General features: G+C 34.5%; 2 long non-coding RNA genes across 7 annotated transcripts; one reads left to right on the top strand and one right to left on the bottom strand.

Annotated features, from left to right (window-relative positions):
* Window positions 1–5,095: 5,095 nt before the first annotated feature.
* Window positions 5,096–5,636, top strand: LOC141363725 (uncharacterized). The gene is made up of 2 exons (XR_012369314.1): window positions 5,096–5,183; window positions 5,432–5,636. It is a non-coding gene; the product is annotated as an uncharacterized lncRNA (long non-coding RNA).
* Window positions 5,637–8,456: 2,820 nt separating this feature from the next.
* LOC141363724 (uncharacterized) lies at window positions 8,457–13,969 on the bottom strand. 6 transcript variants are annotated; one of them, XR_012369313.1, is made up of 6 exons: window positions 12,904–13,969; window positions 12,623–12,695; window positions 11,681–11,837; window positions 9,816–10,706; window positions 9,561–9,604; window positions 8,457–8,624 (listed from the first exon to the last, which is right to left on the bottom strand). It is a non-coding gene; the product is annotated as an uncharacterized lncRNA (long non-coding RNA). The 6 variants fall into 6 exon arrangements; XR_012369311.1 differs by having other exon boundaries at window positions 12,623–13,969; XR_012369312.1 differs by having other exon boundaries at window positions 11,681–12,695.
* Window positions 13,970–18,399: the final 4,430 nt, after the last annotated feature.

The following is an 18,399-nucleotide window of genomic DNA, read 5'->3' as shown; positions in this document are numbered from 1 at the left end:
ACATTCAGAGAGGAGTTTTATTAAAACAGCGTTCAACTGCATGTAAGACAACCTTTTAGAGGTGAGTTTAACAACGCTCCACGGCGCGTGAGATTAAGTATTTTAAGCGTTTTCTGATCATGTATTGCTTATTAGACGTGATGCATGCTGGGTGTTAAATAATTTTTATCAAATGATCGTTGATGTTAATAAATATAGATCTAAATATACATTTTACTTGTGTTCGATTAATTAATAAGTTGTTTAATTATTAATTTGTTTATTTAAAGTCCTGTAATAACTGTGACGTCATCGAATGAGACGAAGGTCCATGGCTGTTTCAACTCGGAAGTTGAGATGAAGGTAATTCTTACATTTACAGAGCAAAAAAATTTTAATCGTAACAATAAGTTGAGTTTGGAACATTATAATGTATACGGTAGCAATCTTAGGATGGTAAATAATAGAAGTCATTAAAAATAACTTCGTTGCACCACATATGCAGTAGGCTAATAGCAAAATAGCTATAATTCATTCTGTCGCAAATAAGGTAACTAATCATGCAAGATTCAGGGAAATGCAAGATTTCAGTAGTGATATGTTACCTATATTACACTAGCTCGCAACTATTAAGCCAATTTTAGCCAACATGATCAGACGAAGAACAGTGTTGCCAGATTGGTTTGTTTTCCAGCCCAGTAATTATTTAAAATCCACACAAAATTATACAATAAACGGTCAGATATGATCTATAATTAAACAATACAACTTAATTCATAACAGCACCTATTGTGGCTCATCATGTTTTAATATGAAATAATTAAAGCCAATTTTAGCCAACACGATCAGTATACATTATACAAGTTTAACTGTTTAAAATCAATGTCACATAGATTTGAGCTTAATTTTCAATTTTCCCACACAGATGAAAAGAATACTGATGTAAAATGTATGTGCACACACACGCACACACTTACATTTTACGTCTGTGTCTGTCTTGTTAAACTGTACTTGTCAGTCTTTCTGTAGTGCTCTCTGTCTTGAGTGTTTCTATATGTTTGTGTTTCTGCTCATCACCATGTCCATCCATTCAGAACTCCAAGAACATCTCTTGATCTTGGATAAGTTGGTTGATGGTCAAGAACTAAAGGATGAGCTCCAAAGTCTTGATGACTTTCTTGGTGAACTGCAAGAAAGGCAGCAGCACCAATAAAGACACCTGAGCCGAGGGTGCATTGGAGAAAAAGAGACATTGATGGAAATATTGTCTATGCAAGGCCAAGGTCAAGCAGGAATCAACAAAAGAAAGGTAAGCATTGTTTATATTTTAAATATATATTTTTATATATATATTCATATATTATATGTTATTTACATGTGAAACATAAACACACTGAATGTTATATTGCACACTGTAAACACAATCAAAGCTTCAAAACACAGTAAAAACAAGACATTTAAACAAAGAGCTTGCACCATTTCAGACTGGTAACTAGACTGTGCCGCTAGCCTTGGGACAAGTTGGAATTTTGTATGTATGTATACTTTATTGTATATTACAGATAAATGTTGCTTTGTGATGTTTTTATCCTCTAAAGCTGATCACATTCGGAACACTGATCCTCCCAATGCTCCTGACACTCATTGTGAGGTGGCCTTTGCTCCAGAGACTGTTGGTGTGTACTTCAATGTGTTTAAATTACAGAATATGACAGTGGGTTATAAGGTAAATACGTTGTTTCTTTTCTTAAATTTGATAGAATGCTGGACCTTTTACACTCAAAGCCATTCCATGAAGTACAATTAAATGCTGTAAATATATGAACATAAAGGAAAATATAAAAGTATTGTTTTTGTATACTCTATACTATTTTAACAGAGTGTATTCACTGAACGATTTCTCAAGTAATGACGCATCACCTCCTGGAACCCCAAGAGATCCTCTTCAGGCTTCCTCAAACTGGAGCACACACAAATTCTCTTTTCAGAGAGGTGGAGGACAGAGAGACCCTGTCTGCTGAACACGGCTGTGGCACAAGAAAATGTGGCAGCACATCTGCCAGAGTGTGGGAGAAGCCCAAGCTGTTATCCAGTGTTGTGACTGACGACCTCGTCCCTTCTTCTGTGCTGAATGTGACGTCATCATGTCCTCCATAGCAGAGATGCCATGACTGCTGGATTCTTCCAGCCATTGCCTCCAACAACTGTTGTGGTGGATAAGGCTCTTTCCCATTGTGGTAAGTTTTGTGTATGTACATATTGTTGTATATACAACATATATCATTTTCAGAATAGTTAAACTACAGTAAAATGCTACTATTTCAATTGTACCTTTTTGTCTCATTGTTTGGTGTTGAATTTATGTGGATACTCCGTTTCACTCAGCATTTTAAGCATATCTCATGTACTTTTTCAGCAATGTGCTACACCACCATTACAATCTTATATTACTCAGTCAAAAAAAAATGATCTTAATTGTCCTCCACTGATGTTTTTCAATGCGGCTTGTACCTGTGAAAATGTCTGACAAAATCTGTGGTTGTTCACCAGAGTCATTAAGTGTCTGTCCAGGAAAGAGTTGCTGTGGTCACAATTAATGGTAAGAATCTGAAGAACTTTGTTTTGTTCTGTTATAGTAGAATCTTAAAAATCTTTTTATAATTGATTTCAACATTTTAGTAATGTATGAAGAGTAGAAAGTAATGTATAAATGGTAAAAAATACCTAAACAGAAATGGCTACTGGCCGGCAACCCTTCATTTTGCCACAATTTATGCAATAGATATCTTGTTTTCATTTGAAGAAATGAAGATGGCGGCACCAGGACTGTCCTGTCAAGCATTTTTAAGAATGCTGGATCAGCGAACTGTCTGCTTTGGTTGTGTGAGTATTTATCCTACAGTATTGATAATATATTAAAATTGTAGGTTGAAAAGCTGCTTGGTGCTAATGTATTTATTGCACATTATTAGCTGTTGATTTCCTTATTTTTAATAGACTGGCAAGATCTCAGCAGACAGTTTTCAGAAACGTTTTTTGGCTTTGCGATTCAAGGTGGACAATATATTCAAGTAAGAGACTTCATTTGCATGCACCGCAGATATGCTTGTTGTTTCAGTAGATGGAAACCACAAGTAATATAGTTTAAAGAATGCTGTTAGCTACTCCAAACTTTGTAACACAGTGTTTGTATTAAGAAGTAAATAGTAACACTTTACAATTATGTTGTATTAGTAAACATTAGTAAATGCATTAACTAACATAAACAAACAATTAACAGTATCGTTTTTCATCATGTATTAATTGTTAATAAAATTATTGTGAATGTTAGTTTATGTCAGTACAGTTATTAATGTTTGTTCATGGTGCATTAATTCATGTTAACAGTTACCTTTAATTTTATAAATGTATTGTAAATGCAGATATTAACATGAACAAAGATTAATAAATGCTGTAGAAGGATTGTTCATTGTTAGTTCATGTTAGCTAATGCATTAACTAATTGTTAACAAATACAATCTTACTGTATATAGTTACCTTACTTAGCTTTTTAATGTGCATCAAGTAAACCTAGACAATAAGTTATCATAAATTGTTTTGCCCCTTTTTTTTTAGATCTGAGGAACCGGACATCTTTGAAGGCATCTTCATAGCTAAGGATGAGGATATTACCAAACTTGTAAAATTGTAGATGATAATTACACTATAGGACTACAATATCCTCTTATTGAATAGTTTGTGTAGGAAAGTCTTATTTTCACCATTTTCCATATTGTAGGTCAGTGGAAGAGGTGTTTGTGGAGGGGAGTGGTCAGCAGCCAGAGAGACCTCCCAAAAACTGCAAGCAACATAGACGAGGAGGGATTGGAGTTGTGGTATGTTGGCACGGAGTGCTGCTCTGTGCTTTAAATATGTACAGGGTGGAGATTTTTGCCCATCCCCTATACCTGCAAGAAAAGATTGCCAGAAGACATATGACTTTTTTATGGATGTAACCTGCAAATATTGGCCCTACCTTCAAAGAGTTGCAAAAAACTGTTCAGAGCTCCAGCACTTTTTGAAAGGAACACACAGACTTTTTGGGATTTTAGCTTATTCACTGTATCCCCCAGAGTTAGATAAGTCCATACATACCCTTTTAATTTCTGTGCATGCTGTAACTCTGTCTGATGCACCCACCGCTAGCTTAGCTTAGCACAAAGACTGGAAGGAAATGGCTCCAGCTAGCATACTGCTCCCAATAAGTGACAAATATCGCCAACGTTTTCCTATTTATATGTTGTGATATGTATAGTTACAGCGTGTACAAATAACAAGGTCATATGAGACACAGCGTTCTTTTAACCATATTCATACTGGGAACTATATTCTCAGAAGACGAAGCACTGCTACTTGGGCAGAGTGATTAGCTCATTCTGACTTTACATTCACACAGGGCGTAAGCGTTAACGCTTACCATTCACTTTTAATGGGTGACGATGCTCGCTGTAGAAGTTGAACATTTCTCAACTTTTCAAGCGGCAAAGTGTGCGTCAGCCAATCAGATTGTCTTATGCAAATATCCTAGGCAGAGCCAGCCAATTAAGTTTATGGTAGACCGGAGCATGTGTTGCGGCCACGGTGATTGTCTTGGCCACGTTTCAAACAAGCTTTTCGTCAAGCGTTAACGCTTCTGTCTCGTGTGATTGTATGGTGAGCGAACTCTCTGCTCCTCACCATGGGGCTTCTCAGGTGCTGCGAGCAATCACTCCACCCAAGTTCCTTTAACATGAAGCCATTCCTTTAACATGAAGTATTTCATGCCAAAGCCCATGATTTTAAATGTGAGGTAAGAAAACGTTGCTATGCAATAGAAAACTAATTGAACATCGGCAAACATCTGGATCTTTTTATTTATTTTAACCAGGTGAAATGGAGTATGGCATATCAGGATGGTTGTGGATTAACACTAGGAGAGGAGGTGGAACAGTGCAATGCCTTCCTCTCTAGGATTCCAGTGACCACAAAACACATTTCAAAAGCAGGTAAAACAACTGCACTAGCAGGTGTAATACTCCACTAGTTATATAATAAATAGGGGGAATATGTTGACATCATATTTTCTGTTTGCAGGACTCGCATACTTGCTGACTCTCATGGCCATGCACTTACATCAGCAAACGTTTAACAATTTAGCCATCTCAAATACTCGCCGATATCAGAAGGTAATGACGTCAGTAGAGTTTGTTTTAGATGTTTTAAATTGTGTGTTAGCAGTGTTTGAAGCTGTGCATTAAACATTTGTTTTTTGTTTCTTGCTATCTGTGATTGTCTAATTGATGACAAACAATGACTCTTCTGACCAGCAAACATTTTGTTGTCTTATAGGGGCAGCCCTAATAAATATACTGTACACAACAATGATGTCTGTTTATTAAGTTTCTGATTAAAGTTATTGTGTTCCTCTTTTAAGATTCGCCAAGCAAGAGACTGTTACCTACAAGTTTTGTCGGGAGCCGAGAACATCAACTTCTTGTATAGAAGTTGATGAGTACGACAGTGACTTTGACATTTCTGGTGATGGTCTGTAATCCACAAGACTGTGATACCTTCCATTATTCTGGACAAAGATTTCTAACTGTCAATATAAAGCAATTAATAAAATCTACTTTTCATAACCTTATGTAGCCTCTTTATTCACATAATAGACATGTACTGTATACATGTACAATATGCTTCTACAACTAGTCAGTGGTGGAAATTAAGTGCAACAATTAAAGTGAGCGGGGCACAAACAAACATGGGATTGATTGTAACACAGTTACATATTTTTATACAGGGCCAGACAATCTGTGCTTCTGATCTTTTTCTAACAGAACATGAATTTGTTTAATATATTGAACAAAGAGTGTTTTGGAGGCATGGAAGTAAGTGTTTTATGGTTTTTCAATTTCTGAGTTGGGTGTGTAAGTCACCAAATCCAACCTTATATTATTTGAATCACTAAAACATTTTAGCAACTCCTAGTAACTGATAGCTGGGATTGAAAACATTTTTACACAGCGGGGTTAGTTGTAACAAAGTCAGGTATACAATGATAATTAAATGAAAACAATGTAAATACTATTAATCAAAGTGATAACTGTTAATACAATATCAGGGGAAATAACTCACAATTATAATTTTTGTCTTAATTGTGCGGCCCTTTTAAAAAAAATCTATTTGCATTGATGCATTATACAAAAATGGTGAGATGAAGGATCATGGATGGATAGATATCCATACATTCATCTATTATAGGTAGACAGATATATATATAAACAATATCCACCTTTAGTATATAGACAGAATTGTATTAAATTATTTGTTTAAACTATTTTTAGCAGGTGTTACATCAAACCCTCTGTTTGATAAAATAAACACCACCTATGGGGTAACAAGAGATGTGTGTGTTAAATGTGCAAAGAAATGATTAATCTAACTTTTAATATCTTTTAAATGATAAAGCCAAAAGTGCTTGGATGTCCCCAACTCTCAACCACTGTATTACATTAGAGATTTTAGGTATTTCTTCTCATCCGACTTTCTATTAATATTCCACTGCCATTAAGATTGGGAAAAACTTCACATGCGAAAGCTTATAAAATATTGATATAAACAAAATGCCTCGGAAGAAACTATTTGATTGGGAGAAATAAAGGAATTGACTAATTTGCTGATAATTTAAGTCATCTGCATGCAAAGTCATGTTCAAACATTTATTTTTTTTATAAATAAATATTTATAAAAGAGTTTTCAACTGTTCACAGCTTTTATCAAGGTATATATTTTTGGGTTGTGTGTTTGGGTTGAACTGTAGTGTGCTGTATAAAAATTTCATCCTGAAAATCATTATGATATGGACTCATTATTTTCAAAATTAGAATTAAATTTGCTTTCTGTGTTATTTATTAAATGTATCTTTGTCACATGATGTTACAACAATTCCTATGTTAATGACATTATCAGCAAAAGTTAACACAATCAAGATATGAATTTGGAAAATGTGGGAAATAAAAATATTGTTCAGATAAAAATGTTACTCAGCACAGATTGTTATCCATGATGAAGAGGGTAGATCTGTGTAGGTTTTACTGTCCTCCCTCTCCCAGGGGCCCAGTAACAGCCCATGGAAATGTAAAAATAATGCAAATTTCAAATGGCTGTAAAGCAAAGTCTGATTAGTTTATTAAAGAGAAAAGTTGTTAGGACAACTTTTTTTGATATGTTTACTAAATAATGTTGAACAGAGATTCCTGACATGCACGGAAAGCTGTTAAAAAAGCATTTTAAAAAGTAATCACAATAAAATACCAAATTTCATTCTAACTCTTAAATATGCCATAGGGGTTTGTATGATGAACACATTTACATGCCATTTTGTTCATTAAAGATTGTATTTATTTAGTTTCATTACTAAACGTGTTTAAACTACATTGCCCATAAGCCATTGTCATTCTATCGATGGGACGGGGAAACATGGCGCTGTTAATTGTAGTTCATAGAAGGGTGTAGTACACTATAGGGTTAGGGTTGGGATCTCGATAAACGGGTAATCTCTTTTAACATAGCAATACCTAACAACAACTGACAGTATAACTAACGTCATAACCACAGCAAAACAAAGTTTGCAAAACGGATCACTTATTAATTTTGAATTATAGTTAGTCCAATCACAGCGTGTACTGCTAACGCCAATGAAACGTCACACATGTCTATATATGGTAATCACGTGCACGTCCTTCCTGGATGTAATGATCAGCACGGCTGTAAATCACTGTAGGTACGATTATGAATGTGTATATTTATTATACACGCACAAACACACACAACAAAAAGTTTTCTCAGTAATCTAAGCAAATAATTGGTTTCATTGATATAAACCTGAAGGTAAATAATATGATATAATTGTTGCAGATCTATATACTGTATATGAAATAAATAATACAATATTTCAAAATGTTTCACGTTTGTTTAGAAAATAAAATTAAGTTATTGTAGCATGCAGGCTGATATAAAAAAGATGCTTTTTGTATAGCCAAATATAAAATATGTTTGAATATGACTAAATTTTATTATTTTACTCTGAATAAATGTAAGTAAATAACAAATTTTTAATAACAATTATAAATGTTAAAGTTACTCTTATCTAATAAGACATTTCAATCAGGACTACAAAATTTAAGGGGGATTTAAATAGCTTTTTAAAATAGTTTTTGTGGTACTTATTCCTGGCTGGCATATCATAGTTCAAGTAGACTTACCTGTACTAAAACTGCACTCCAAAACTCTTTAAATATAAAGCCTTTGGGAATTTCATTATGACAAACAGCACTAACTCTCTACCTTATGATCTTGCATGGGACACCTCTTGTCTGCTGTGTAGTTCATGACAAATACAGAGTTTTTAAAATACAAAATTCAAAACATAAAAACAAAAAACACTAAAAGAGACTGGGTACTGTGCAAAAACTTTAATAAAGAACAGCAAGCAAAGACAATCAAAAACAATTGAAAGGTGCTTGATAATAAAAAGGTGTAGGCTGTCATGCTGAAAGCTGGTTGGGATGTGGGACTTGTGTTGGAATTCGCTGGCGGTCTCCCATGTGTCATCCCAGGTTTTGCCACTGTAATATCAAAGTGCAGATAATGTCATAAGAACACATAGTACAAATGTGAGGTACTTGTACTTAACTGGCATATTTTTCTCCACATTTTCTGGTGTCTGTTGTTAAAGTAGTAGTTACTTTTAATTAAAATATCCATACAGTTCTTTTATATTGAAAGCCATCACTGCTGAAAAAAAAACAGCATAGACAAGCATCATTTCCATGCTGGTCTATGCTGGTGGTCACCAGCAAACCAGCACCAAAACAAAACATATGTGGGTCTTGCTGGGATGCACCTCCAAATGTAGTGATGACTCCAAAAATGTGGTTGATAACTGAATTATTAAGTTGTCATTAGTGAGTTAAGGATATTATCCTATTTGTTAAGGTAACTAAGCTATTTTATATAAGTGGAGTAAGTTAAACAATTACTGCATGTTTTCATGTGTTCCAGATCTGGCAGTTCGGGATAGTGTCTGCATTTTGATCCTATTAATCACTCCTACTATTGTAATGCATTGGGTGGATGTCCTGCTAGGTTAATAAATAACAAAATGTATGATCAGAATAAATTGTAGTCAGCTGAGGCTTGGACCTGAAAAATGTTATTCCTTACGTCACAAGTTAACAAGCGAAGTACATTTTCATGAATGGAAACTGAAATTTAAAGCAACAAACAAAAATCTCTGATATTCCATGACTGACTTTCAATGTCTGTAAAAGACCTATAAAATTCCATAATATTCCAGAAATTCCATGAACCGTGAGAACCCTGAGTGTATCCACTTCAATCACAAATTCCAAGATGTTAAAAGAATATTCTAAATAGATATAAGGTAGATCAATCTCTCATTTATCTACAAAATTCTGGAATAGTCTTTCAAGCATTCCACATTCCACACTAATCTGCATTGCAATGGAATAAACGTAACAAGATAATAAAACATAACTTACCACACAGAGCACGGTCACCAGTGAACTTCCAATTCAGCTTTCCCCTACACACACACACACACACACACACACACACACACACACACACACACACACACACACACACACACACACACACACACACACACACACACACACACACACACACACACACACACTATTTTAAATCTATAAGCAAATACTGTACATTATCTGTGAAATGTCACAATCAGTCACTGAGACAAGCAGCACTCAGCTTAATAAATAATATTTTACCTTATTTATCAATTCCCCAGTTATTTTATCGACAACCTGAAATGATGAAGAGAAAAAGTACATTTTAATAAGACATGAATGCCATGCTTTGTAACAATCACATGAGTCCCTATTTATGTCAAGTGATATACAGTTCTTTCCAGTAGTGTCAAATGAATTTGTGCTTGTTTTTGTCAATCAACCAAAATGTATTGGGTTGGTATTCCCAAAGACCTCTTAGCTTAAGTCAGGAATTTATATTGACCACAGCCCTTGGACAATGGCCTCTAAAACACTGTGAACTGGCTAACAATTACCTGGTTAGGTAAATGAATTCAATATACATGAAGATAGATTTGACTAGGAGCAAATTGTGGAGTAAGATGTAATAGGAAAAAAGTTACCCTTTATTCCAGGGTTCCCAAAATCCCACCCTGGAGGGCCGGAGCACTACAGAGTTCAGGTCCAGCCCTAACAAATTTTACCCACCTGTGATTTTCTAGTGATCATAAAGACCTTGATCAGGTGTGTTTGATCAGGGTTGGAGCTAAACTCTGCAGTGCTCCGGCCCTCCAGGGTTAGATTTGGGGAACCCTTTATGGTATAGTTTGAAGCCATGGTATAGTTTGAAAAGGCAAAGACGTGATAGTGAGCATGTCAGAGGAGGTGGGAAAGAAAGTGGAGGAAAATAGTTGTAAAAGTAATAGGAGCAAGAGAGGTTGGAGAGAGTCTAGAGGACAGAGGAACAAGATTTAATGCAAATACAGCCTCAGACTCCTTGTTGAGATTCTCCGGCCGCTCCATGACGATGCTCTCTGGCAGCTCCACGGCGAGGCTCTCCGGCAGGTCCTTTTTATCCCGTTTCCCAGTAAATACAATTGACTTGTATCCGACAGCCTCAAGTTTCCGCACCTGAAATGAAAAAGTAAATGAGCTGTAACCATAAAAGATTCTTTTATAAAACATATGACTTTTGAACTGTAACCTTATTTTCGAAGTTGTTTTTGAACAATTATTGTGTTTATTGTTCACTAGCACTATGAAAGGTTTTACTGGATGGATGTGTGGATAAAGATCATGAGTGCACGTGTGCCACATACATACACAACATATTATGTTTTGTAGAGATTTACTGTGTTTGTATCAGCTATTATGGCAACCCCTAACTGTAAAAATTATACCGGTCTTCCTGAATTTCATAATAAACATTAAAAAGACAGTCAAAACAGCACACTCGTGTCCCTTGCAATACGATACCATAAAGATGGCGGCACAAACATTTACATCAAAAATAAGGTGGATACAATCAATGGTTAATTCCAGACTCATTCTCCCATTGACATTATAACTTTCTTAATACTTGACAGCGAACACAACTTATTGATACTCTTCAACACAATTTAGCTAAATATGGATTCTTCCATGTATGAAATAAGCCTATGTTTGTAAAAGCCAGACCATATTGGTTAGGGATGCACCGATACCAATACTGGTATCGGCTTCAATACCACATTTTCTAAAGTACTCGTTAAAAGTCCCCCCATACCATGGATCGATACCACGGTCTGAGAAATGTCTATGTTTGAGCAGCGTGTAAGGGGTTAATGCCTCTTGTGTTGTCCAAAGAGGCAGAGTTTACAACAAACTGTAAAACTAGTCCCTTGTTTTTTTGTTAAAGTATATGACTAAAGCTGTTACCTGTAAATTTAAATCATGTTTTTTTTAATTATTATTATTAAGTACTCGGTATCGGTATCAGCAAGTACTAAAATGCGAATACTCGTACTCATATTCCTAAAAAGTGGTATCGGTGCATCCCTAGTGCTAGTCTTATATTATGTGAAAAACATGCGCACTTCATTTGAAATATGAACACTTTCACTTACTGCAATACAGGCAGAATTAATTATACGCCCAGCATTTCTGCTTTTAAGGACAGATTTCCCCCACTGGCTATCCAGTGACCGGACTTTTTTTGGTGGACAAGCTTGCAAAGCAGACATGGAAAGTTTTCCTGCTTACCAGATATGGGCCTTGTCATGACTAAATATGCACAAATACAAACAGATAGACAAAGATGACCAGACAAAACAAATACAAAGGTAAACATACTAAAAGGACCTGATGAGAGAGAAAAAAACTTTTTAGATTAATACATATTACATTTTCACCAGTATTCTTCATCAGTCTGGTAAAACGGGAAGTTTTGCACCCATTTGGTTGGTTTTGGGTTGTAGGCTACTATGTGCAATAAAAAGGGTTTGGGCAGGTGGAATTTTTAAATTATTAGGGAGAGGACAGAAATGGAAAATAATTTTACAGTTGCAATGTAAATTGTAGGCTCCTATGTAATCTCTGAAAGAGCAATTAAATTATTCATAATTTCATATTAAAACATGATTCCCAATTGGTGCTGTTATGAATTAAGTTGTATTGTTTTATTATAGATCATATCTGACCGTTTATTGTATAATTTTGTGTGGATTTTAAATAATTACTGGGCTGGAAAACAAACCAATCTGGCAACACTGTTCTTCGTCTGATTATGTTGACTAAAATTGGCTTAATAGTTGCGAGCTAGTGTAATATAGGTAACATATCACTACTGAAATCTTGCATTTCCCTGAATCTTGCATGATTAGTTACCTTATTTGCGACAGAATGAATTATAGCTATTTTGCTATTAGCCTACTGCATGTGCAACGAAGTTATTTTTAATGACTTCTATTATTTACCATCCTAAGATTGCTACCGTATACATTATAATGTTCCAAACACAACTTATTGTTACGATTAAAATTTTTTTGCTCTGTAAATGTAAGAATTACCTTCATCTCAACTTCCGAGTTGAAACAGCCATGGACCTTCGTCTCATTCGATGACGTCACAGTTATTACAGGACTTTAAATAAACAAATTAATAATTAAACAACTTATTAATTAATCGAACACAAGTAAAATGTATATTTAGATCTATATTTATTAACATCAACGATCATTTGATAAAAATTATTTAACACCCAGCATGCATCACGTCTAATAAGCAATACATGATCAGAAAACGCTTAAAATACTTAATCTCACGCGCCGTGGAGCGTTGTTAAACTCACCTCTAAAAGGTTGTCTTACATGCAGTTGAACGCTGTTTTAATAAAACTCCTCTCTGAATGTTATTTTACCCACATTTGAGCGTTGTTAAACTCACTGCTGAATGCTATTGATCCTGCAGTTGAGAACTCACCGGAAACAGCTGTTGACTGCGAGGGACTTTTAACATTAAAAACCAGTTGAAAATGACCAGATAAATATTGACTTGCGCTGGCATAGATCGTTAATTGTTGCAGATTCCTATTTATTCTTATATATTGCAGTCTTGATAAGATCTTGTGAATAAATGTTTAGCTTCCCTACTGCAGCCCGACTGGCAGAAAAAATCGTGCTATATGCACGAAAGATCCATCCAATTGAAATACATTAGTTTAAAAAACGTGCTGGAATTACGAAAATAACGAAATAAACGTGTTCCTGCCACGAATAAATAGATTAAATTTCGTGACCAAATCACGAAATGCCGTGAGACACTTCTAAAGGTTCTAAACACAAAATTTTACCGTGATTGAACGATTATTACTACGCAAATTTAAGGATTGTTCCCGTCTATATTGATGTCTGTTCTACTTACCAAGTGTAAAATCGCAATGGATCGCGCCTTACAGTGACGTCAGCGGTAGTAATTGTTGGATTTATTAATAAAAAAAATAAAATAAAAATCTATCAATAAACCAACCAACCAACCAACCAATAAATAAATAAACAAACAAACAATTAAATAAATATAATGTAAAATGTTAATTGCATTGCATTGCGTTTGCAATGATTAATCATTGAATAACCAAACATAATCGCAGCACATTAAAAACAGTATGACAATCCCTGCCATAACTAATTTATTGTAGCAAATTCTTTATTTTTATGCTTATTTTATTCCTATTTTTGTTCTCATTTTACCCGTGCTTAACACGTCAAATGTCAACGCCGCAGGCGTTCCTATAGAAGTCATTGGGAAACCCAGGACGTCAAAAAATAACGCTAAAGGGGTACCCTGTGCGTATAGTATTGACGCAAAGGGCTCCTGACCAAGCGTCAATATGTTACGAGTTGGGAGTGAGGATGTGTTGGCCTACTCAAGACTTGATTGTGGTGCCTAAATCACAGTAAAGTCATTTTGTAAAGTAAAATATGTTGGATTACGGTAGCATACTGTATTCTTCACAAACACTCAGAACCGACCCACAAGATGATTTGAACATCTTGTCTTATCTTAAAACTGAAAGTAAAGGTCTGCATTAGTTAAAAATTAGCTAATAAAACATTTCAAATCAATATTTAAATGTTCCTTACCTTTCCTTACCTTATAGCCGTGTAATAAGCAGGATACACAGGCAGCCAGTTGTTATCGTAAAATGAGACTCTTTATACAAGACAATCCGCTTCACATCTGGGCTTATTTCTGTGATAACCGGCTGCCTATACATTCCCTTACTTAATTGGTTTTATGCACTTCCGAAGTTACTCGATTTGAATGAGACCATTCACGAATCTGGTACCCGTCTACTGTCAGCTTGTTGGTGCAAGTTATTCATTTCTTAATGATTTCCCTCCAAAGGGTCCAAATACTAAGATCTATTGTAGCTTCTCTTTTTTCCTCTTCTGAGTTCACCTTGGAGAATAATTTCCATATTCATTATGGAAGAAGTGGTAATAGATCAGCAGAACCTCTGCTCTGTTTGAGTAAGTGGTAATGGAGGGATATTATCCTCTTCGGCTAAGCTACTGAGATCACAGAGCAATGCAGATCATTTGAGAAGGGCAACAGTTATTTAAGTCAATTGGGCAGGTCACCTGACAGAAAATCTTAAACATGAAATCTCAAACATATTTTACCAGAGAAGAGCAAGTTATCAGACATAGACGTTTTCACGACTGTATAAGGTTTGAGCACAAATCTCAACAAAATAAACTCCCTTTTATACATCAAATTAAATTAGAAAAAAAAATAAACAGACTTTCCAAACTAAAAAGTTAAACTGTATACTTAATTTTTCAGAAATGTCATGACAAGTTGTCACGTGTTTAAAATGTAATGGCCCAAGCTATTTTGTATTTTTGAATGTTACATTTTTGATGCTTGAATTGTTTTGTGTGTTGATTTTGTTAAACTGTTGTTTCAATTCTCAACTATACACTGTAAAAAGTAAAAGTTGGATCTTAACCTTTATGGGTAGTTTGTGACGCTTTCATCCACTATGGGGTGTTTTTAAAGAGCACCTATTTAATTTCTTAAAACAACGTTATTTTGTGTATTTGGTATAATACAATGTGTTTGCGTGGTTTGTGGTAAAAAAAAAAAACATTTTTGGAGCTCCAGATTTCACTCTCTTCCTGAAACGCACTGATTTGAAAAGCTCTGTGTCCCTAATTTGCCTGCTAATCTGTTGTGATTGGTCTGAATTCCTCTGACGTCAGCCAGAAATGTGACGCTCCTTACCATGTTTGAAAGATTCGGTCACAATGCAATGCTAACAGGAGTTAACTTACAGGCTGTGAGACAAAGCAGGAGGAATTATGATAATGTCGGTCTTTACTACATCACCAATCTCAGGAAGTAAACCATTGCCTACAATCTGTGTGTTTGTTGTAGTCCAAGAAAAGAGATTTATGTTGGAGAAGATAACATTGTTTACTTTGGGGTATGTATCTTTTGCATATTGTTAACATGTACTAATACGCACTTACACGCCAAAGGCAATGTAAAATCGTGAATCAGACATTAGGTGCTCTTAATTTGGCAACAACTTTCTCTGTGTTTCAGCAAATGGAATAATTTTTGGTGTCAAATCTTATACTACACATATTTCCGGAAATGCTTTGAAAATAAAAAAACCTCAACAAAATTTACATCCCGTTCATGTTGTTTGAAAACACATACAATAATATGTTGTTATACTCCATATAATTTAAGCTCTGTTTGTGCACAGGCCTACTAAAGGGTTAATGGTGCCACATGGTGATCAACAGTAAAAATGACAAAAATTACCTCTTGCAAAACGAAAAACCACCAACAATCAACAATGCATGATTATATGTGTCATGGCTTTGCAATCAAAACATGTTATAATGGAAGTCAATGGGGCAAAAACATGAACAATAAATGAGGGATGTTTTTACTAATCTTTGACACGTCCAAGACTGTGATAAAGGTAAAAAATCCAGTCTACAATCACTTAATATGCATAGTGTATTTTTTTTTCAAATCAGTAACATGATTTAAGAACTTGGCAATTAAAGAGTTAAAATCCTGTATTTTTTTGTAAACACTTGGTAGTTTTGATCAGTTCTGAGGTTGAATAACAGATTTATGCAAAAAATAAATAAATAAATAAACAAATATTCTTTTCTGATCTGATTTTTACAGTCATTTATTTTAGAGGATGTTTTCATCCATGAACTACACGAAAGGGTAGAATTTGAACAATGCACAAGGGTAGAAAAAAATATTGGTAACGGATCAAAATTATAATTTTTTATTTAAATTTATTTAAAAATCTCACTTTAATTATAATTTTAAGTTAAAAAATTTAACATATTTTAGGCATTACCAATTAAAATATTTTTTAAAAGTTTATGAAACTTAGTATTTAAGTTTAAGTGTAACCAATTGAAGTAAGATTTTTAAGTAGAGCAGCTTTCATTTTTAGTGAAAAAAGTGAATATTTCTGTCATCTTTTATTGAAAGTTGTGCTCCTCTACAGCTGTGAGATAAAGCATTGGGTCAGAACCCGGGGAACATTATACTGCTTAAAAATGTATACAGTACCTTGTAATGCACTGTTAGTCGCTTATAATAAAAGTATCTGCTAAATGCGTAAATGTATGTGTGTCCATGTATTCAAAAAATTGCATCATATTTTACTACTTTAATCAATCTGAGTACAAGAATAAAAATATCAATTCCATGCTCAAGAGGTTATATCTTACATAAAGATTTGCGTATTAATAAACAGATTCTTGGTGCAATACACTAATAAAAAGCTACTTGTCAATTTTTCACTTCGATGGCATGCAGTCAGCCGAACCTCAAGTAGTGCAACCATTTGGGAGACGAGTCAAAAAATGTCTGGCATTGCTGTCTGTTTATATTTGCATTTGCTGAAATTTGACAAATGCATATTATGCCCAGCCTGACCTATTCTGTTTCCTGGACAGGTTATCTGCACTGTAGTAACTCATATGTAAAGTCAAATTGATGGAATCACATCTGTCTGACACCTGTATATTCAAATAAGAACAGGCAGGTAATCTTCATTAATAGATAAACACCACATACCAATAACTGCTGTCGCCTGGCTGAGATTACATTTCTGTATGCACGTCAAAATGAAATCGAAATAGGCCTACACTACTGGAAAACTTTAGCACTCAAGGAACGAAAACCTAAACTTATATTTACTAATATAATTAACAGAGCAAAAACAGGTAACTCAACCAATTGTTATGGAAAAATGCATATTTTAACTGAGTTGGACAAAAAAATTTTGATTTTGAAAGTTAAACCAATATCAAAATGCAACGTTATGGTCTGGAGAATAATGTTGTCTTTTTCATTATTTAGCATCTTGCTTCATAAATGTTGTGAAGATTGCCTTTTGATCCTGTATGTCTGTATGTGCTGTCTGTGTGCTGTATAACATAACCTACAAATTATTGCTTTATTTTATGTAATCATTTTAATATGAGGAAATGTTATATTCTCTTTGATATAAAAAAAAAATTCTGCCTTTTGAATGATCTAAACTGATGTATAATGTATCACATGAGCTCATTATTAATGAATGTCCTTCATTACAGGAGTCTATTCAATCCAATGATTCTACATGGTGTGTGGTGTCACATATCAATCATCATGTATAGCATCATGCATTTCATTCACTGTAATTATATGGTACAAAAAGTGGTTTTGGTCTGGTTTCAGCAGTAACGACATAAAGAAGTGTTTTTTGTGGTCAACACGTAATTTCCGCTAAACTCCGCTAAAAATAAATAAGAACAAAGTCATTTTAAAGTAGTTTATTTATATAACAAACAAAATAACCCTGCTAAAAAACCAATAGACACCATCACAGAAATTCAAATGGTTTTATTGCTTTTATTGGGAATTTTATTGGTTCTAATGGAATATGGCCCAAAACACACTACAGTGTATTGGTCTTTGTTGGTCTCTAATGGTATGTATTGGTTGTATTAGTTCTATGTATTGGTTCTAATGGAATATGGCCCAAAACACACTACAGTGTAGTGGTTTTATTGGGAAAAGCTAATGGTTCCTATTGGTATTTTAATGGAAACCATTAGAATTTTCTGTAATGGTTTTATTGTTTTTTTTTCAGCAGGGAAACAACACGTAGATCAGTGGTTCTCAAACTTTTCCCGCGTGCGGCCCCCTTTGTGTACGATGCATTCCTTCGCGGCCCCCCCAAAGAAAATTTATGACAAAAAAACTGTTCTTACATTTTTATTAAACAAAACATATTTAGTTATTCAAAGTA

This window comes from Misgurnus anguillicaudatus, chromosome 4 (assembly GCF_027580225.2).
Source record: "Misgurnus anguillicaudatus chromosome 4, ASM2758022v2, whole genome shotgun sequence".
In the NCBI taxonomy this organism is placed as follows: domain Eukaryota; kingdom Metazoa; phylum Chordata; class Actinopteri; order Cypriniformes; family Cobitidae; genus Misgurnus; species Misgurnus anguillicaudatus.
Note: the sequence above shows the minus strand (reverse complement) of the source record. Positions and strands in the feature narration are given on the sequence as shown.